Genomic DNA, 22,258 nt, shown 5'->3' on the forward strand with positions numbered 1-22,258 from the left:
TTAAAGAGGAGATAAAAATAGTAAACACTAAAACATTTATTGCTTACCAGTTATTAGTCATTGGACTTGATATTTTATTTATTTTTTGAAAATTTTAATGCTTTAATAGTAAAATTTTCCATATATACAAGAGTATGGAAACCATATATATATAGATATAGATATACATCTTAATTAATAATTTAGTGAATGACTCTATAAAAACCCTCAACTACTTAGATTTTGAATCCTCTGTCTTGTACTGTGATACTACTGTCAGGAGACAATGCTTCATAAATATGTTAATGTTGCTGAAATGTTAGGACTTTGTGAAGAAAGATTATACAAAGTCATATTAACCTGGTCTAGCAAAAATACAATATCTGCATCATAATTACAGTGGGGCCACTTATTAGTAATTTTTAATAGTCTACTGTTAATCCTGCTGTTTTTTAGAAATTTGACTAGTAAATTAAGTGGGGTCATGAACCACTATTGGATCTTTTAAATCTTTAATACTGATGTGATTTCCTACCATAATGCTGGGATTAGAGAATTAAAGATGCTGCTACCCTTCTCTCTAGCTCATCACACACCTTCTGGTAAACAGAATGTTCCCTGGGCCCTACCATGAAATAAAGTTCATCGGCAGGATTTCTGGCCTGACTTAGTAGCTCTATGCCATCATTCCCCTTTTTAGTTTTTAGAATTTTGCTGAACAGTTGACAAAGAAGAAATAATTTTATGAATTAAAAGGGGGCTTTATTATAGATCCTGCAACTAATAATAGAATTAAATAGTAACAATATATATGTACAACTTTATGTCAGTTATTTTTAAAACCTACATGAGTGGAATACTTGTTGAAACATAATTTATCAATCCTGACATAAGACTATCTGAATAGTTTTTATCTGCTAATAGAATTTTTTTAAAATTCAGATCATCCCACAAAGAAAATTCCACAAAGAAATGGGCCAACCAGCAGTTTTTCAAAATATTTAGGAATGAAGTTATGAATCTTACAGATCCTTTCATAATGTAGAGAAAGAGGGCACACTTTTTTATTCATTGTAGGAGGCAAAGATAAGCTTGATACCAACATCTACAAAGGATAGTACAGGAAAGACAAGTACAGGCCAATCACTATCATGAAAATAGACATAAACATTCTACACAAAATAGCAAATAAGACCTGGTTACATATCAAATAATTAATGTGATTTATTTTATAAGGCAAAATTTTCTATTGAATATCTCTATAACTAGTCACATTAACAAGAAAATGGAAAAAATGACCATTATCATCTTGTGGGATAAAGTTTTTAATTTTGATAAAGTAATTGAATATGTTATCAAATACAAGAACTAGCTATGGATAATGAATGTCAGTAAAACATAAGTAAAAGCTATTGTGTTTATAAGAGTATCTACCAAAATTAAACAACTACTATTCAATAGTGAATACTGGATGCTTTCTCTGTGATATCATTATTAAGATAAGCACAACCACTCAACTTGTATAAATATTATACAAGTTCCTAGCTAGTATGATAGAAAAAAATAGGTTAAATTTTTTGAAGAAAAAAATTAAACTGTCCTCTAGTCTCAGATGAAATTAATGTGTGAATAAAATTTGAAACAAACTGGTCATTTAATAAATGCATGTCGTGAGTTCTCTGTATAAAGTTTAATCAAGTTCAGCTATAGTGGTGGAAACCAAGGACCTGGCTGGGGTAATTTAAATATCCTTTATTTTTAGGACTTAGATTACATGAGGATATGCATTTGCCAAAACCCATCAAACTAGACACTTAAATCTATATTTTATTATTTTCACATTACTTGCAAATAAAAAAAATTTGGAAAAAGTGATAAAACAACTAAATGTAGCATTGTTAATTTTAAATCTACTTCTAAAAACTACAAAGTGATAGCATTACTTTAATGTAAGTAATAAGTGTATAGCTCTCACTATACTATTTAAACAACATTTCTTTATGTTTGTCTTTTACTATTAACTATTTAAATTTTTCACTTTAAAATAAAGTTATGTTATTTTCATATTGTAGCATAAAGCACCTATGGAAGAAAAGAGACCCCTTTTCTGCATAGATGACCAGAAAGAAAAAGATAAAAATGTCCCCAGTCCCAACAGTAATCTTCTCATAAAGTCACTCCTGGCCACAAAACAGAAGATTCTAATGGCTCCTAGAACATTTCCCTCCATCATTATGTGTGAATTCCACAGGGCACCAGAATGTCTGTTTCTCCTCCATTACCATCTTTGCACTGCTTTTCCCTATTTATCATCTTAGTGAAGCAGGAGGTGTATAATCAAGTCTTAAGCCATACCCTGGCAGTATAGATGGAAACCCAGCTGCAGCAACTCCTGTCTGTGTCCAGGGTTCAGATTTCAGCCAATTCCTATTCCTCTTCCTTTCTCAATTCCTATTTTTCAAAGGAAAGCCAGGTATTCCCTGCTCAAGGAGGGTTTGAGATGGGGTTTAAAATCTCCCAATGCATTGTTTACTGTTATATTTCAAAAAGTATAATTATCTTTGTCTCCAATATTCTTATGTGAAAATGAAGATTATTAATTTGATTGAGCACTTTATTATTATGCTTTCTTTTAAGTAATTACTGAAGACAAAAATAAAAATAATAATTATACCTACAGGAACTATGTTGGTTAGTATTTCTGGAATATTACCTATGCGCCATGCAATGGGACAAACTGCATTAACTCAACTCATGGATGAAGTAATCGAGGTGCAGAAGTTTATTTTATTTCCCAAAGTCACAGAGAGAGTAAATTTTGGACCTGGAGCCATTTCAGAGCCTTCTGACACTGAAACCAGGTCTTCTAAGTGTAATATTCTAAGTTCTTTCTAATTTAATATATGTTATCATATCAAGAAAGCATTCATTAATTTTTATCTTATTAGGTAATGGGTATTAAATTTTGTTAAAGGAAGGTCTTTTAGCAGCTATAGGGGTGATCATATTATTTATCTCTTTTTATATCAATTAATATGGTGAATTACATTAATGGATTTTTAAATGAGAGAGAGAGTATTAATGTAAGGATCATTTAACTGAACTTCTCAAAAAATGTGAAAAAAAATATAAAACAGAAAATAACCATTTTAAATTCTCAGTGAAATAATCAACTTTGACAAGGATCCTCAGTCCATGCAAAAATAATTGTGGGGAAGGAAAGTTGGTGGGGAAAGGAGGTCTAGAGGTCCAGAGATTCATACCAACAATTACCTGTCCCCCCTAACACACCTACATTTTCATTTTAGACCAGTGCTTTTTAATCCTCCCTGAACAGCTGAAGAGCATTTATTTTATTTATTTGTTTTTTCCACCTTTATTTTAGTTTCAGGGTATACACGTGCAGGTTTGTTAGCTGGATAAATTACATGTTGTTGAGGCTTGCGTCACCCAAGTAGTAACTAAGGCTTCTTTTTAATCAAGGGAAAGGCGTACCTTGGTAAAGGAGTGTTTTCACAGAAACCACCTGAATCAAGTAATTCATTTCGGGAAAATGACAATATTTACCTATTTAGGCACGGAATGGATATAAAAAACACAAATTCTACAGCATTCTTGCAAAAGCAAAACGAAACATTGAGTTGAATCAAAACAATTATTAGACAATACTAATAGCGGAAAATCCTAGTAAATGTTTCACCCAGATTACTCAAATATGTCAATAATCTAAAACATAAACACAGACAGGATGCTCTGATTAAGGAGACTAAAGAAGCATAAAACCTCAGTACCATATGATTTTTAATTGGTCTCTAGATTTGAAAAAAAGCTATGAAGGACATTTTGGGTACAATTGGGAAAACTTGATTATCTACTTATACATTAGGTAATATTATAATACCATATCAGTAATAAATATTTGGGATATAGTAACGGTATATTACCACTGTTCTTAGGAGATGTATGCTGAAGTATTTGGGGACAAGCAGTCTTGATGACTGCAACTTTAATTTTTAAACATGCAAAGAAAAAGAGAGAAAAAGAGAGAGAGAGAGAGAATGTACCAGAATATATTGTATATTTCTTTCAAATTTTCTGTATCTTTAAACTTTGTTACAAATTGAAATTAAAAATCTATATAAGGCACTTCATTACATCTCACTATTTAATAGTAAATATGCTTCAGACACTTTGTTCAGGTTAACTTGAAAAGCACAAGCAGTGTCAGGATGCAGTCAGTACAGAACGATAACAACAAGAAAACCACAATCATTGAATGTTTTCCTTTTAAGTTGTCGTGATATTTTATAAAACTGTGTGTATGGATCCATTTTTAAAATTATCCTAACATTTTGCTTACCCTTGTTTTTTCCTCCTTCATTATTTGCCTTAAGCATTTTTCTCACCTTGGTGAAATATTTTTCCCCCCATCAATTCTGTCATATTCATGTAAATTAAAATTCAGGGTTTTTTTTCTTTTTTTCAGAAAAACTACAGCAACTTGATTTATAGGTACATGTAAATGTGTTTTAAAATTCACACTTGGCAGAAAACATTTTCAGTCTTTCATTGACGTCAATAAGGCTATAAAATGGTATACTTTTAGTTATCTTTACTTCAGTTGAACATTAGCTTTTCATCATACTTTAATAGTTTTCATGGTGGGGGGTGTTTAGTTAGAAATCAAGCCAGAGAATAAAGCCTCAAAACACTGTGCTTATGTAAACTTATTTTATACATTACTATATTCAGAGAATGCATACTAATGTGTAGGTATGTACAAATAAAAGCATGCCACAGAGCATACCTTTCAGGGGAATAAAATACAGATTGTTTTTCTAGGTCTATATTTGTCATCTTGCACTTTTATATGGAAAGCGAATGCTCTAATGTTGCAGGTAGGAAGCTGGCTGACTGTTTGGGCTTCCATACCTTAAGCAATAGTGCCATATAGAGCACTTCTAAAATCAGTAAGTTATGCAAAAATTGACTAAAAATGGAATAAAGACTTAAATGTAAGATATGAAACTGTGAAACTACTAGGAGAAAACATACGGGAAAGTCTTCTTGACATTGGCCAATAGGTTTATGAATACATGCTGAACATCACTAATCATCAGGGAAATGCAAATCAAAACCACAATAAGATGTCATTTTATTCCAGTCAGAATGGCTATTAAAATCACAAAAGATAACAAGCGTTGCAATCGTGTGGAGAGCCCTTACACATTGTTAGCAGAATGTCAAGTAGTACAGCTACTGTGTGGAGTTTCCTCAAAAAGTTAAAAATAGAACCACTATATAATCCGGCAATCCTACTACTGGGTATATTCAAAGAAAATGAAATCAGTGTGCTGAAGAGATATCTACACTCCCATGTTTATTACAGCATGATTCCCTCAAACCAAGATATGACATCAACCTAAGTATCCAGCAACAAGTACATAAAGAAAATGTGGTATATATATACAACTGAATGCTATTTCTCCATTAAAAAGAATGAAATCCTGTCATTTGTGACACAATGGATGAATCTAGAGGACATGATGTTAAGTGAAATAAGCCGGACACAGACAAATACCTCATGATCTCCCTCAAATGTAAAATCTTAAAAACTGATTTATAGAATTATAGAGTAGAATGGTGCTTAGCAGAGGCTGGAAGGAGAAGGAAAAAGGAGGACAGGAAGAGGTTGGTCAATGGTTACAGAGTTACAGTTAGATAGGAAGAATAAGCTCTAGTGTTCCCTTGAACATTAGGGTGACTTCTTAGTTAATAAGAGTGTATTGCATATTTCAGAATAGCCAGAAAAAAGGACTTTGAATGTTCTCACCACAAAGAAATGTTAAATGGTTGAGCTGATGGATTTGCTAACCACCATGATTTGATGATTATACAATGTATACATGTATCAAAACGGCACATTGTACCCCATAGCTGTGTACAGATATTATGTACCAATTAAAAATAAGATAAACTTAAAAAAAAAAGAGTTACTTGACATTTTGTGCTCAGAGGTGTTACTTGCAATCTCGATAAATAGGAACTGATTAGTTATAGAAAATTATTTTACATTATTGTATACAAATCTATCTAGATTTATGTCAGAAGAATTGAATATTTACAAAAAATGACATACAGGAAATACTGAATTATCATAGAATGAGAGATATCTAGACTTGTGCATCATTTTCTTTTTTAAACTTTCATTTTACATTCAGGGGTATATGTGCAGGTTTTTTAATATATGTAATTTGAGTGTCGTGGGGGTTTGGTGTACATATCATTTTGTCACCCAGGTAATAAGCACTACACCTGATAGGTAGTTACTCTATCTTCACCCTTCTCCCAGCCTCCACCCTTAAGTAGACTCCAGGGACTATTGTTCCCTTCTCTTTGTGTCCACATGTATTCAGAGTTTAACTCCCACTCATGAGTGAGAATATGCAGTATTCGGTTTTCTGTTCCTGTTTTAGTTTGCTTAAGATAATGGCTTCCAGCTCTATCCATGTTGCCATGAAGAACATGATCTAATTCTTTTTTATAGCTGCATAGTATTCTATTATGTATATGTACCACATTTTTTTATTCAGTCTACTGTTGATGGGCATCAAGATTGATTCCACGTCTTCGCTATTGTGATGAGTGCTGTGATGAATGTACACATGCATGTGTCTTTATGGTAGAACAGTTTATTTTCCTTTGGGTATATACTTAATAATGGGATTGTTGAGATGAATGGTAATTCTATTTTAAGTTCTTTGAAAAATCACCAAACTGCTTTCCACAGTGGCTGAACTGATTTACATTCCCATCCGCAGTGTATAAGCATTCTTTCTTCTCCACAATACAGAATCCGTTTTTTTTTTTTTTTTTTTTTGACATTTTAATAGTGACCATTCTGAATGGTGTGAGATGGTATCTCATTACAGTATGGATTGCATTTCTCTAATGATTAGCATATTGAGCATTTTTTCATATGCTTGTTAGCTGCATGTATGTTTTCTTTCGAAAATGTCTCTTCATGTCCTTTGCCCAGTTTTTAATGGGGTTGTTTGGTATTTTCTTGTAAATTTGTTTAAGGTCTTTACAGATGCTAGATATTATACCTTTGTCAGATGCACAGTTTGCAAATATTTTTCCCACTCCGTAGGTTTTCTGTTTACTCAGTCAATGGTTTCTTTTGGTGTATGGATTCTCTTACGTTTAATTGGGTCCCATTTTTCAATTCCTGTTTTTGTTGTAGTGGCTTTTGGCATCTTCATCATGAAATCTTTGCCAGGTCCTATGGCCAGAATAGTATTTCCCAGGTAATCTTCCAGAGTTTTACTGTAGTCTTGTAGTATAGTTTGAAGTCATGTAATGTGAAAATGCCTTCAGCTTTGTGTTTTGTGCTTAGTGCATCAGTTTTCTTTGGCTACTCAACAAATTGCTAAAGACTTAAAAGTTTGAAATAATACAAGTTTATTAGCATAGTTTCCAATAATAAGGAGGCCCAGATGTGGGTTAGCTTAGTTTTTCCCTCGAGGCCTCACCAGATTGAAATTGATGTGTCAGGCTGGGTGTAATTTCATTTTGGGCCCAGTGTTCTTTCCCAAGCTCCTGTGGCTCTTGACAGATTTACTTCCTTGCGTGTAGCTGTGGAATCCCTGGAGGGTGTGTCTTCATAATCAGCCGCAAACTGACTTCAGGGAGGTGCTCATACCCTTTAAAGACTTACCTGATTATGTCAGACTCACCTGGGTAATGTCCATTTTGATAAAATTAAAGTCAATTGTTTAGTGACTTGAGTAGAGGAGTGGTATTCCCTTATATTCACAGGTTTTTTCTGTACTCAAAGGGAGGATACTATACAGAGAATACACACCAGGAATAAAAATTTCACAGGACCAGTTTGAAATTTTGCCTATCCCAACAGCCATTGTAAAAATGTAGCTGAAATAGATACCCTGATACTAGTATTTGGCCTTGGAAAAGTCACCAAAGTAGTTCCTTAGATTGTGCATTTAAATACACTTAGTTCTAACATGGAAACATGAAGATCAGGCTCCAAATATTTGTTTCCCATGAAAACCATATGATACATTTAAATGTTCCAGGACTTACTGTTTATTCTTAGAATGGACCATATCTAAATGAAATAGAGACTTGGTCTCCCACATTTATGGAGGTAACAATCTGGAAAAACAGTTTTTTAGTTATAAAGATACTTTGAAAATACAACTTTCCAATGTCATTCTTAATAATATTAACAGTTCCATGCTTATAAATATTTTCCTATATTATCAACTGACATAGTTTGCACGTGTGTCTCTGTTCAAATGTAATCCCCAGTGTTGGAGGTGGGGTCTGGTGGGAAGTGATTGGATCATGGGGGTGATTTCTCATTAACGGTTTAGCAGCATCCCCTTGGTGATGCCCTTGTGATAGTAAGTCCTCGAGAGATCTGGTTGTTTAAAAGTATGTGGCACCTCCCCGCTTGCTCTCTTGCTATTGTTTTCACCATGTGATATGAAAGCTCCCTTTTGGCCTCCCACCATGATTGTAAGCTTCCAGAGCCTCTCAGAAGCAGATGTCACTATGCCTCCTGTACAGCTGGCAGAACCATGGCTGAAGGAAATAATGTATACGGTGGTCTATTTCCAAGACAAAGTGCCTTAAATCGGCTTAGGTCAGCAAACTGCAAAGAAATAGAATGTACCAGATCCTTGCGTGGATAGCCAATGCCTGCTTGTTGGCCTCACTAACCCCCACCCCACCTTTAGTTGGCCTCACCTGAACCAAAAATGTTATCTAAGGTAAAAGTTTACTAGCCTGCAAAATAGCTTGTTTTGTCCATTCTTATAAGCCTGCCCAGGTACTTAGGTCATAAGTCAAGTATATAAAAAAAATATCCCTGAGCTAATTAGGATTGTGATGCATTGTGGGCTGCAACAAAATGCAGCAAGATAACCCTAAAAAGAACACCTAAAGCCCCTACCCAACAACCAATAGGTGACGTCCAGGAAGATTGTGACCCCCTAGTATTCAGGCTTTGAGGAGCCTGGAGAGGGACTTGCACACTAGCAGATAAAATGCTTGTTAAAAACTGTACTGTGTTCTTTGTAGATTCTGTATATTAGTCCTTTGTCAGATGATAGATTGTAAAAGTTTTCTGCCATTCTGTAGGTTGCCTGTTCACTCTGATGATCGCTTCTTTTGCTGTGCAGTAGCTCTTTAGTTTAGTCAGATCCCATTTGTCTATTTTGCTTTTGTTGTCATTGCTTTTGGTGTCTTAGTCATGAAGTCATTGCCCATGCCTATGTCCTGAATGGTATTGCCTAGGTTTTCTTCTAGGGTTTTTGTGATTTTAGGTCTTATGTTTAAGTCTTTAATCCATCTTGAGGTAATGTTGGTATAAGGTGTAAGGAAGGGATCCAGTTTCAGCTTTCTGCATATGGCTACCCAGTTTTCCCAACACCATTTATTAAATAGGGAATCCTTTCCCCATTGCTTTTCTCAGGTTTGTCAGAGATCAGATGGTTGTAGATATGTGTCATTATTTCTGAGGCTTCTGTTCTGTTCCATTGGTCTATACATCTGTTTATGTACCAGTACCATGCTGTTTTTGTTATTGTAGCCTTGTAATATATTTGAAGTCAGGTAGCATGATGTCTCTGGCTTTGATCTTTTTGCTTAGGATTGTCTTGGCTATGCGGGCTCTCTTTTGGTTCCATATGAAATTTAAAGTAGTTTTTTTTTCCCAATTATTTGAAGAAAGTCAGTGGTAGTTTAATCAGGATAGCATTAAATCTATAAATTACTTTGGGCAGTATGGCCATTTTGATGATATTGATTCTTCCTATCCATGAGCATGAAAGTTTTTCCATTTGTTTGTGTCCTCTCTTATTTCCTTGAGCAGTGGTTTGTAGTTCTCCTTGAAGAGGTCCTTTACATTTCATGTAAGTTGTATTCCTAGGTATTTTATTCTTTTTGTAGCAATTGTGAATGAAAAACAAACAACCCCATCAAAAAGTGGGTGAAGGATATGAACAGACACTTCTCAAAAGACCTTGATGCAGCCAACAAACATGTAAAAAAAAAGCTCATCATCACTGGTCATTAGAGAAATGCAAATCAAAAACACAATGAGATACCATCTCACACCAATTAGAATGGTGATCATTAAAAAGTCAGGAAAAAACAGATGCTGGAGAGGATGTGAAGACATAGGAACGCTGTTGGTGGGAGTGTAAATTAGTTCAACCATTGTGGAAGACAGTGTGGTGATTCCTCAAGTATCTAGAACTAAAAATACCATTGGATCAAGCAATCCCATTACTGGGTATGTACCCAAAGGATTATAAATCATTCTACTATAAAGACACATGCACACGTATGTTTATTGTGGCATTATTCACAATAGCAAAGACTTGGAACCAACCCAAATGCCCATCAGTGATAGACTGGATAAAGAAAATATGGTCAATATACACCATGGACTACTATGCAGCCATAAAAAAGGATGAGTTCATGTCCTTTGCAGGGACATGGATGATGCCAGAAACCATCATTCTCAGCAAACTAACACAAGAACAGAAAACCAACCACCACATGTTCTCACTCATAAGTGGGAGTGGAGCCATGAGGACACATGGACTCAGGGAAGGGAACATCACACACCAGGGCTTGTTGGGGTGTGAGGGGCTATAGGAGAGATAGCATTAGGATAAATACCTAATGTAGATGGCAGGTTGATGGGTACAGCAAACCACCATGGCACATGTATACCTATGTAACAACCCTGCACATTCTGCACATGTACCCCAGAACTTAAAGTATAATACAAACAAAATTTAAAAAAAAAAAAAAAACTGTACTGGGTGTCCCTGCTTATCAGACCCCCAACCTTGTAAGACTGTCCTTAAAAGTTTCACTTTTGCTATTTTCTGGGTCTCTGAGTTCATTCTTTGGGTCTGGACAAGTGTGTTTGTTTCTCACGTGGGCCAATTGAAACTCTTCTTTATCAATTGTCCACTCTCAGGTATTTTTTGATAGCAACGTAAGAATGACCTAAGACACAAACCATTGGAATACTACATGATCTCTTGTGGTTACTTTACATCGTGCCTTCCCACACCATTGTGGAGAGATCTTCTTTCCAACTCTCCTCCTGTTACCCATTTTAAGTGTGCTATTTGTTTTATAGAGGAATTCTAACTGAAACAGAACATTGAACTCCTAGAAAGTCTCACAAAAATAAGAAAGGGTTCTATTTTCTAGAAAGAGAGAGAATCTAGTGATAAACTTATAATACAATCTTATCTGTTAACCAAATCTTTTTAAAAGATCCAATAGTACATGAGCCAAAAGTAAATCTGAAGAATTATGCAGATTGAATACTCAAAAATCCCAGGTAGAATGGAACATAAGAATGAGACACATGTCTGAGGCAAAGTGTGCATAGGAATTAGTTTAATCTCTAAACTGAATCTTTGTATTTAGGTGTCAGTATACTGAAAATTGAGTTTGCCAGCTCTCTCTGCTTCTAAATACCCACCCACCTTTATGAAGCAGGTGACTATAAAAGTTTTTGTATAGGATCTGAGATGTCCCAGAAAAATGCATTCCAACTACCGGATTTCTTGAAAAAAAAAAAAAAAAAGTCCTGGCATTTCATCCACCTGGTCACCATTCACTGAAGTCCAGCATTCAGAAAACCACACACACACACACACACACGCACTCACACACACTGACACAAACACACATATAGTGTTGTCAGTTGACTTTTTATTGCTTGAATTTAGGAGTTAAAGTCAGAGATGTCAGATATTTGAAGAAAGGCTTTAATATTAGAGAGACCAAAACAAATAAATGAAAAGGCCTAAGAGAGTCTGGCGGATTGGAGGTAACAGACAATTTAGGAATTAAAGAAAATTTTAAAAGAGAAAGCAAGCAATGTTCTTAGCAAGTTAAGAGAAATATAACTAAACAACTAGAAAAAATATATAAAGGAAAATAAGAAAGATATTTTTAAAATATGTATTTAAATGTTCTTATAATACGAAAGATGAAACTGAGAAAATGTTTCAGGTAAAAATAAAAATAGAAAATATTCGAAAAATATTTTAATGAGGTATATTCCAGAATGTTCAATATCCAAATAATGGAAATTACACGTTTGGAAAGCAGAGAAGACAATGGAGAGAATATTTTCAAAGAAAAAATATAAGAACAAATTCAACATTGAAAAGCAAGATTTTAGATTTAAAGTTCACACTATTTACCATATGCAAGAAATGAAAGGATAGTTAGTTCCAAGCATCATTAATATTTCTAAACAATGAAAATACAGGTCCTATGATCTTCTTACGTGGGGGAAAAATGAAGGATCATTTATAATAAATCAAGAATCAGAATGGCATCAGACTATAAATAGCAAAGTAGAAAGTCAGAAAAAAATAAGAAATTCCTTCAAACATCTGAGAAAAAGAGATTTATGATCTAGAATTCTATAAACTATCCATCCAATATGAGTTTAGAAAAAGTTACTTTGTGAAATACCAACTTTCAAAAATCTTGCTTCCTCATCCTATAAAAAAATCTCTTGGAAGGAACAACAACAACAAAAGACAAGGGGCTCAGGAAAAAAAAAAAAAAAAAAAAACACTTTGAAAATAGAAGCAATGAGAGTCCTCATTGGCCATTTTACAACAAGCTTGTGGAGGCACTAGTCCAGGAATTAAATCTTTATGAAAATAAATGGAGTTAATGTATATCCAGGTCTTTTACATTCTTAGAAAACATCTAAGTAAGTCTTTTATATATCTATTGCAGTAGTTAAAGGAACTTAAAAACAGGAACATAATAAGATAACTACAAAAGGAGGATATTATAAACTCCAGGAGAAAAATTTAGAGTTAAATAAGAAAAGAAACTTCCTGGACCAGCTGTTCAAAATATATACATATTCATAATATGCAATATTGATTGCTGGTTTAATACAAAATAGTAATAGAATAATATCAGTAGAATAAGAGAAAGCGGAGGGAAAATATTAAACAAGTAACTCTTCATTTACTATTAATATTATAGTAAGTAATAAATAATGCAAATTGTTATTATGATGAAATAATAATTGCCGGGGACAACGGCTCATGCCTGTAATCCCAGCACTTTGGAAGGCTGATGCAGGTGGATCATTTGCGGTCAGGAGTTCGAAACCAGCCTGGCCAACATGGTGAAACTCCTCTCTACTAAAAATACAAAAAATTGGCCAGGAGTAGTGGCATGCACTTGTAATCCCAGCTACTTGGGAGGCTGAGGCAGGAGAATCACTTGAACCCGGGAGGTGGAGGTTGCAGTGAGCCGAGATTACAGTACTGCAGTCCAGCCTGGGTGACAGAACAAGACTGTCAAAAAAAAAAAGAAAGAAGGAAAGAAAGAAAGTAAAAAAAAGAAGGAGGGAGGGGAGGGAGGGAGGGAGGGAGGGAGGGAGGAAGGAAGGAAGGAAGGAAGGAAGGAAGGAAGGAAGGAAGGAAGGAAGGAAGGAGGGAGAAAGAGAAAGAGAGAAAGAAAGAGAGAGAGAGAGAGAAGAGAAGAGAAAAGAAAAGAAAAGAAATAATAATAAAGCAAGCATTTAGAAAAATGAAGTCAACACCAAAAGAAAATAAAAGAAGGTAAGAGTGATTCCCAAAGAACCAGAGCTGGGAAGTGGAATGTGGTCAGTTTTGACATGGCTACTTTTATATGTAGCCTTTGAATGCCATTTATTGTTTGATATTATGTACATTTATCTGTTTGATTAAAAATTAAGAAATGCTGCTCTGTTCAGAATAAATATTAGAAATACAAAGTATTTTAGAGAGGCCACTAGTTAATATTTTAAATAATGTAAATTTTTTTATTCAATAACAAGCACAAAACTCCTGTTATATACTTGCTATCATGCTAAGCTATGTAGACAGGAAAGCGAATAAGTCAAATAATAAATTAGATTCCTGTTAACCTCAAAAATAATCCTTTTCTTAATTGTAGTTTGCTTATTTTATATTCATCTGTTGTTTCTCTTACTTCAGGATATGTGACTCTTCACTAAGATAAAATATTTATCACCAAACAATGTAAACTTCACACATGACAACAAGCAACTACCATCTTGTCTTCAGCATAGTTTTGTAGATTTGAAAGGCAGTAGAGGCCAGGGACAGTGGCTCACGCCTGTAATCCCAGCACTTTGGGAGACCCTGGCGGTGGATTACTTGAGGCCAGGAGTTGAAGACCAGCCTGGCCAACATGGCAAAACCCCAACTCTGCTAAAAAATACAAAAATTAGCCCAGGGTGGTGGTGTATGCTTGTAGTCCCAGATACTGGAGAGGCTGAGACAGGAAAATTGTTTGAACCTGGGATGCGGAGACTACAGTGAGCCAGTTCCAAAAAAAAAAAAAGAAGAAAAAAAAAAAAAGATCATAGATATTAATTAGTTCAGTAGGATGATGTTAAAAAGTAAAACTATGGCTAAGACAACTAAAATGACAAGATCAGATATACATAGCCAGTTTATCACTGAGTACACTTTTGAGTTTATAGTGGAAAATATATATTTATTTAGTATATGTATACAATCCTTATTACCATGCCCATAAGAACATGAGTAAATATGCTTGTAAATAAGGCATCAAATTAGTGCCTACATTTAAAATACAAAATTGTTTTTGACATTCTCCTTAATAAGGAGAGAAAGCAGACTTTCCAAATTTGTCTTAGAAATAATATTATTTTTAAAACATTCATTGTTATCACATGCCATTGCTTTAAGAGGTTTATAAGATCCATTTCATTTATGACATTAAAATAGAACAGATAATTACAAAAAAATCCGAGCTGACATTTCTTGCAAATGTTTTAAGCCTAGGATTCCATCAAGTTATTAATAACCAGTTTATTTGAATATAACCTTTTCATTTTCCATACATAAAATGCTTCAAATTTCTCTTCAAATATTAAAAGTGTAAGAGTAATATCTATTTTTAAAAATTACTGTTTAATTAAAAATTTTACTTTATATTGTTGGAATATAGGGAACCACATTTTAAAATATTATACACATAAGACACATTTAGCTCAAAGACTGTAAAAAGTTTGAACACCTCTTGGTTTGTATGCAATAGAAGACATTTTAACGAATCTATGGCAACATACAAGCCAAGAGGTGATATTAATAGTAATGCAAAATAAGATATACTTGATTTTATCATGACCCTTAAACTAACCAAATATTTTTATTTAAAAGAAAAGCATTGAGTTTAAACAATATTCACTGCAAACCAAGATTACTACAAGCTCATGTCTCAAGATTTCTAATCTACTTACAGCAATTTTAATAAGTGAAATAATAACCAACGATACGGTTACCAAACCAAACTCACTTTCATAGCTAATAAAAAAGCTATGTGCTATTGTATAACTTAACTGATATTTTAAAATTAGATAATTTATGAGAGTTACTTCCTTAAAATCTCTCTCTCTCTCACTTTCTGTTCTCTCTCTCCCTGTTTTGTCTTTCTTGATGCTATTTATAACTTTTAAGTGCCTAACCTAACTTCCCGTACTTGTACAGGTTTTAGGATGTGTATAAATAAATTTTATACAGAGATGTCACTGTATCATTTTAAATTATGGAGAGCTATTCAGTTAGTTATATTTGTAAAAGGAGATGAGAAAGAAGACACTTTCTGAATCTACAAAGTATTCTTATTTCTGATATTACTGTCTTTATTCCACTCTGTTAATCATAGTATAGTCTCTCTTTGAAGTATAAAATAGTTGAGGATCAGTTTTATGCCGGAATTTATATGCTATCATGCTGAAATCCTCCAAATTAGTAAGCACATCATAAACAGACAATGTATAATGGTGGTTTCAATGGTCTCTGAAGTTGGTTTGAATGTTAACATAGCTCCATCATCTACTGTGTTACCTGAGGTAGTTCTTAATAGCTCTGAGTCCCGGTATAGCCATTTGTAAATTATAAAAAGAAAGTCAATAGCACTACTATAATTAAGACTATTGTGAGAATTAAAATTTAATATATAGGTAAGACAGTTTTTAACTTTAGTAGGTGCTGTCCAAATATGTAGGTGCCATCTTATTCTTGCTAGATTAAAATTAGCAACAGAAACTGAAAATCAAATAGAAGATATTATTTTATAACACTATTTTCAGTTACCTTACATGCACTGAACATGTAACACCAGCTCTAATTCTGTAAAACCTTAAAGATTTAATTTGAGCTACAGTATTAAAAAATCACTTAAATAATGATCCTCATCCCCAGCAGAATCTATTTCATGTTTAATGAGGTATGTGTTTTGGATTTCATCTTACATCTGAGAAAGCAGAGACATGGGCATCAGAGTGTTTTGTACCTTTTTGTGTGTTTTATTTACTTGTAGGTTTTTTCTCACTGAAATATCCCAACTCAAACTTGTTGGCCTTCATTAATACTTACATTTATAGCAATGTATTGCAATCTCTACCCCCAACACACACAGACCTTTAAAATGTGAGGCGAGTATTAAAATGGGATATTTGTACTGAAACACATTATATACTTCCCAAACTCTGTGACTTTACAACACAGATGTCAATTAGAATAAATATGAATATTAAAATGTTACCAAAATGAAGATAGCAAATTCATTCTCTTCATTTACTCTTCCCTATTCATGTGTCAGAGAAAATTCTCCAACATTGGGTCATATTTTGCAGAAAGAAGGACATTTTCCTACAGTACTAACGAAGGACTAGAAGGCTCTTTCAGTTGGCTCTGACTTTTACCTCACAATATTGCCACTTCGCCTCGATGCTGCCACAAGGCCCTTATCTTTTCTTCTGCATTGAGTCCCCTTAGTCATCGCTGGGCTGGCTTGAGTTACCTGCAGAAAACAAGCATTCTAATGGTCACTTGGGACATTGGCAATCTGTTTGTGAAGCTATTTAAACACCATCACTTTCTTCCAGGTTCCTTTCCTTTCATCTCTACTTGTACATACTAGTGTGTTACAATTCTTTTTTTTTTTTTTTGAGACAGAGTTTCACTCTTGTTGCCCAGGCTGGAGTGCAGTGGAGCAATCTCAGCTTATTGCAAACTCCGCCTCCGGTTTCAAGTGATTCTCCTGCCTCAGCCTCCTGAGTAGCTGGGATTACAGGCGCCCGCCACCATGCCCTACTAATTTTTGTATTTTTATTAGAGACGGGGTTTCACCATGTTGGCCAGGTTGGTCTTGAACTCCTAACCTTGTGATCCGCCCACCTCGGCCTCCCAAAGTGCTGGGATTACAGGCATGAGCCACTGCGCCTGGCCATGTATTACAATTCTCCTGCCAAATGGACCCTTCTGTGAGGAAAACAAGAGCAAAGAATTAGATGACCAAGTTTGGGAAGTCTGCAGTCTGATAATCTATAACCTGCAACATTGCTCCCAGCAGTGTTTCATGCGCACTCAAAATAGGCCGCATTACCATGGACTATCACGGTCTCTTTATTTTTTTCTCTCTCTTAGCCTAGACTTGATTCTTATGTCAGCTGAGCCAAGTTGTAATTCACGTGCATCACTGACAAGAAAAGGGAAGCTGGTCAGAGGTAATTAGTCATACCTGTTGCTATAGTTTGAGGCGGTGCCTCCACAATTCAGGTGCTATCAATATGATGGTATTAAGAGGTGGGGCCTTTCAGAGTCCATGAGGGCTGCTGCGCTACCTAATGAAGGTGATTGAGTCCCTCATCAAAGGGCTTGGCAGAGGGAATTCCTCCGTTTTTCCTTTCCAACTTCAGTCCTAGGAGGACACAGTGCTCCTCCTCTCTACAGGATTTAGTGTTCAAGGCACCATTTTGTAAGCAGACAACAAATCTGCTGGCACATTGATCCTGCACTGCTTGGTCTCCAGAACTGTGAGAAACAAATCCTCGTTCTTTATAAATTACCCAGTCTGTGGTATGTTGTTATAGCAACACAAATGGACTAAGACATTTATAGAGGCTGAATTTCCTTGTCTCTATCTTCTATATAGACCATGTTTTATCTTTGTCTTCTTAAAGGATACAAGAGAGTAATGGAAAAATGCAATTGGGCTCTTCTAATTACTGGGAGATAAATTATAACACTTCACATCTCTACTTCCCAAAATATTTCTCATCTCTTACAGGATAATGTTATATTATGCTAAAATCATAATCCTTTCTTAGAATCACCTGTGAAAAATGCTACATTCTTTCTTCTCATTCACCCAATAGTGTTATACTAATTATGATACCGTTTACATAGTATCTTAATAATTAGCGAAATAAATTTGCTAATTATTGTAATAAAACTAATGCATTTGGCAGAAAGGAATATGTTTACATACAATGACGTTAAAATATTTATTTCCCTGACTGACGCTTCTTTTTAAATACATTTATTCCATTCCAATTTATTCTACAGTCGAAAGACTAAGATTAATCAAAGACAAATTTTGTCATTTCAGAGATTTATTCAAACATTTCCAAAACCTCCTTTTTCCTTAATGACCCAAATTCCAGGCCCAATTTGGCATCTGAAGTGCCTAAAAATAGCGTGTGATTATTCCGTAAAGCCCTTGCTCATAGCAATCCAGAAATCTTTAATGATGACAGATGATGAAGGCACGAGAACCACAGGGAAACAGAGTGGCCTTTGAATTCCCTCTTTTAAGTCCGTTTGCCTCTAAAATTATAGCGATGGTGCCATTCAAAAATTATCTTGAACACAACCTTTAACATGGGTGATGTGTGATCCCCATCCACAACCTACCTCCTGACATTGCCTGATAATTGCTCAAACTCCACCTCATAGGTTACAGGAGCTACATAAATTTAAGATGCCATTTCTTGATTATAAAGCAGGTTTTAGGTCAAATGTAGTTAATAGCTTCACCTTTCAAGATGACTTTTTTCTCTCACAGACTGAGTAACACAGCTGACCTTATTCTTATAATAAAATGCCATCCTGTCACATAAGCTTGCAAACATTCCAAAACAAGCTCATTAGCAAATAATGATGCCAAAAGAGTAACTTTTTAAATGTCAATAGATACATTTTACATCCTTCAGATAATCTGTGAAACGTAAGCAGATAATTACCAGAGCTATGCCTTTCTCTGTAGACAAAGTTTTAAAAAATTCTGTAAAATTTAAAAGTTATATTTAAAACGTAAAGCAGATCAATGATTCTTTTTCTCCCAGTGTGAAAGATTTTTAATGAGATTCTAAACCTAAGTGACCTATTTACACAAAACTCAACTGCTAGATAATGAGAATGAGAAGGTGGTAAAAACTTCAGTAATATAACCTCTAATCCAAATCTTAAGTATGTCTTCAAAATACCTCAGAAATACTTCCTACTCAGGTCTACACACACACACACACGCACACCCACACATGCACACACATCATTCAAGACAGGAAAGTTGAAAACAAAAAATCACCATTGTTAAAACGCCATCTATTCTGTGTACCATTGACTTTGAAATGTGTGGGCGGCAAGTCACCCAGGTGCAAGGCAAGGGACCGAAGGCACAAGTTGTTCCAGTATAATAAAGAAAATATATAAAATAAGAACAGTTATACTAGAAATAGATTACAGAGATGATGATATATGAATATTATTAATCATCAGGTTGTAGCATTTCTCTTTATTCCAATATTATAATAATCCTTGCTCTACAGTTATAACCTAGGAAAAACCAGGCCATACACAGATAGGAGCTGAAGGGGCACAGTGAGAAGTGGCCAGAAGACGAGTGTGAGCCCTCTGTCACGCCAGGACAGGGCCACTAGAGGGCTCCTTGGCCTAGCGGTAACGACAGTGCCTGGGAAGGCACCCGTTACTGAGCAGACCGGGAAAGCGAGTCTCCCGCTCCCGGGGGAAGTTAGAGAAGACTCTGCTCCACCCCCTCTTGTGGAAGGTCTCACATGAGTCAGGTCCGCCCACAGCCATCCCGAGGCCTAACCGTCTCCCTGTGATGCTGTGCTTCAGCGGTCACGCTCCTGTTTCACTTTCAGGTTCCACCCTGTACACCTGGTTCTGCCTTCTAGATAGCAGTAACAGAATTAGGGAAAGTACTAAAAGTCTTTGAAATGCATAGAAGAAATAACGGCATAAGCTGTCGTCTCTCTGTGCCTCCGCTACCAAACAGGGAAGGGCCCCCTGTCCGGTGGACACGCGACTCACGTGACCTTATCAATCATTGGCGATGACTCACACTCCTTACCCTGCCCCTTTTACCTTGTATCCGATAAATAACAGCGCAGCCAGGCATTTGGGGCCACAACTGGTCTCCGCGTCTTGGTGGTAGTGATCCACCGGGCCCAGTTTTCTTTTCTTCTGTCTCTTTGTCTTGCGTCTTTATTTCTACGATCTCTGGTCTCTTCATACAAAGAGAAAAACCTACAGACCCTGCCCCTACAAAATGCTGCATTTTGGCTACATGATATGGTGTGGCCGTGTCTCCACGCAAATCTCATCATGAACTGTAGCTCCCATAATTCCCCTGTATTGTGGGAGGAACCTGGTGAGAGATAATTGAATCATGGGGGCAATTTCCCCCATACTGTTCTCGTGGGAGTGAGTAAGTCTCACGAGACCTGATGGTTTTATAAGGGGAAAACCCTTTCGCTTGGTTGTCATTCTCTCGTCTGCCACCGCGAAATACATGTATTTCACCTTCCACCATGATTGTGAGGCCTCCCCAGCCACGTGGAACTGTGAGTTCATTAAACCTCTTTTTCTTTATTAATTACCCAGTCTGGAGTATGTCTTTATCAGCAGCATGAGAACAGACTAATACACTACGTTAATGAGGAAGTGCTATACTTTAGTAGGGTTCAGTTTAGTTCAACAAGTTTCCTAAATATCCAAAAGGGGTTAATCATGGTTCTAGGCTGTGGGTAAATACAAATTGGTATTTTTAAAAATTGCAGACTGGTCGCGGTGGCTCATGCCTGTAATTCCAGCACTTTGGGAGGCTGAGGTGGGTGGATCTTGAAGTCAGGAGGTTGAGATCATCCTGACCAACATAGTGAAACCCTGTCTCTACTAAAAATACAAAAATTAGCCGGGTGTGGTGGCATGTGCCTGTAATCCCAGCTACTAGGGAGGCTGAGGCAAGAGAATCGCTTGAACCTAGGAGGCAGAGGTTGCAGTGAGCTGAGATAGTACCGTTGCACTCTAGCCTGGCTACAGAGCGAGACTCCGTCTCAAAAAAAAAAAAAAAAAAAGGAAGGAGGCATAGAATAATATACCTTTGAAGAAGAACAAGTAGTCCCTCTTGAGGCTGTATATTTCAAGGATTTAATCATTTTAGACAAAGATAATGCCAAATGACCATTATTTTCAGATTTTTAATGGTCATAAATGTTTGTCTAGGATTTTGTAGAGTGAGAAAAATAAGTTCTTGTAGTGTGGAGCATGATACTTATGAAGAGTATTGGGTATAATTGCCAAATAATACACTACTATATATTTCATCCATTTTTAACATAGTTTTGTAAATCATTTAAAAATACATCAAATGTTTGGATGTCTTCTAGGAGACAGCCTTAAAATTATTTCAGTTTTACAAATGAGTCCCCTAAGATTAATAATAATAAGTGACTTGTTTAAAGTATCTAAATTGTAATGTTATAGGAGCAGGACAAAGCCCTAATGTAATAGTGATCCTAGTGGGCTGTAGCAGCTGAAATGAAATGACTTTAAGCAGATTTGGATGGTTATTACCCACATGAAATCCCTTAAGTGACTTTTCCCTCAATTACCCTTTCTTTTAGCAACTTCCTCACACCCTGTGGCCTAGGACTCTAGACATGTTAAGATATTCTAAGGGAATCAAAGAGTAGAACATATTCGTAAATGGCAAATCATTTGACTTTTTACTACATGAAATGAAAAACTGAAGCACAGTCTGTGAAATCTAGCAAGTTATGCATTATGTAAAGATAGACATTATAAAAAACTTCGTTTTCCTCTTTGGAACATTTATAAAAGAAATGATATAAACATAAATGATGTCCATGCAATCAGTTTAAGAAAAAAATTATAAAAATTTTCTTATTGTCTCACAACTTTGTTAGACTTTACAACTAACTCCATACTAATGAATGCCAATAGTCAGGTTATATTTCTGTTTTCATTCATTTTCTAGTATACTTCAGCCCGTAAGGTATAGTATAAGGTAAGTATTAGGGTCTTCTCTGTTGCAAGTATCTTGTTGTAAAACT

General features: G+C 35.4%; 1 long non-coding RNA gene across 1 annotated transcript in view; it reads right to left on the reverse strand.

Annotated features, from left to right (window-relative positions):
• The window catches only part of LOC126956414 (uncharacterized), a 150,718-nt gene extending 130,183 nt beyond the window's left edge, over nt 1–20,535 (reverse strand). The window contains exons 1-2 of the long non-coding RNA XR_007726325.1: nt 20,268–20,535; nt 16,802–16,899 (exon numbers count right to left, since the gene is read on the reverse strand). This is a non-coding gene — a long non-coding RNA (uncharacterized LOC126956414). The remainder of the gene's footprint in view (nt 1–16,801; nt 16,900–20,267) is intronic.
• Nucleotides 20,536–22,258: the final 1,723 nt, after the last annotated feature.

The sequence above is a fragment of the Macaca thibetana genome, chromosome 6 (assembly GCF_024542745.1).
Source record: "Macaca thibetana thibetana isolate TM-01 chromosome 6, ASM2454274v1, whole genome shotgun sequence".
Classification (NCBI taxonomy): domain Eukaryota; kingdom Metazoa; phylum Chordata; class Mammalia; order Primates; family Cercopithecidae; genus Macaca; species Macaca thibetana.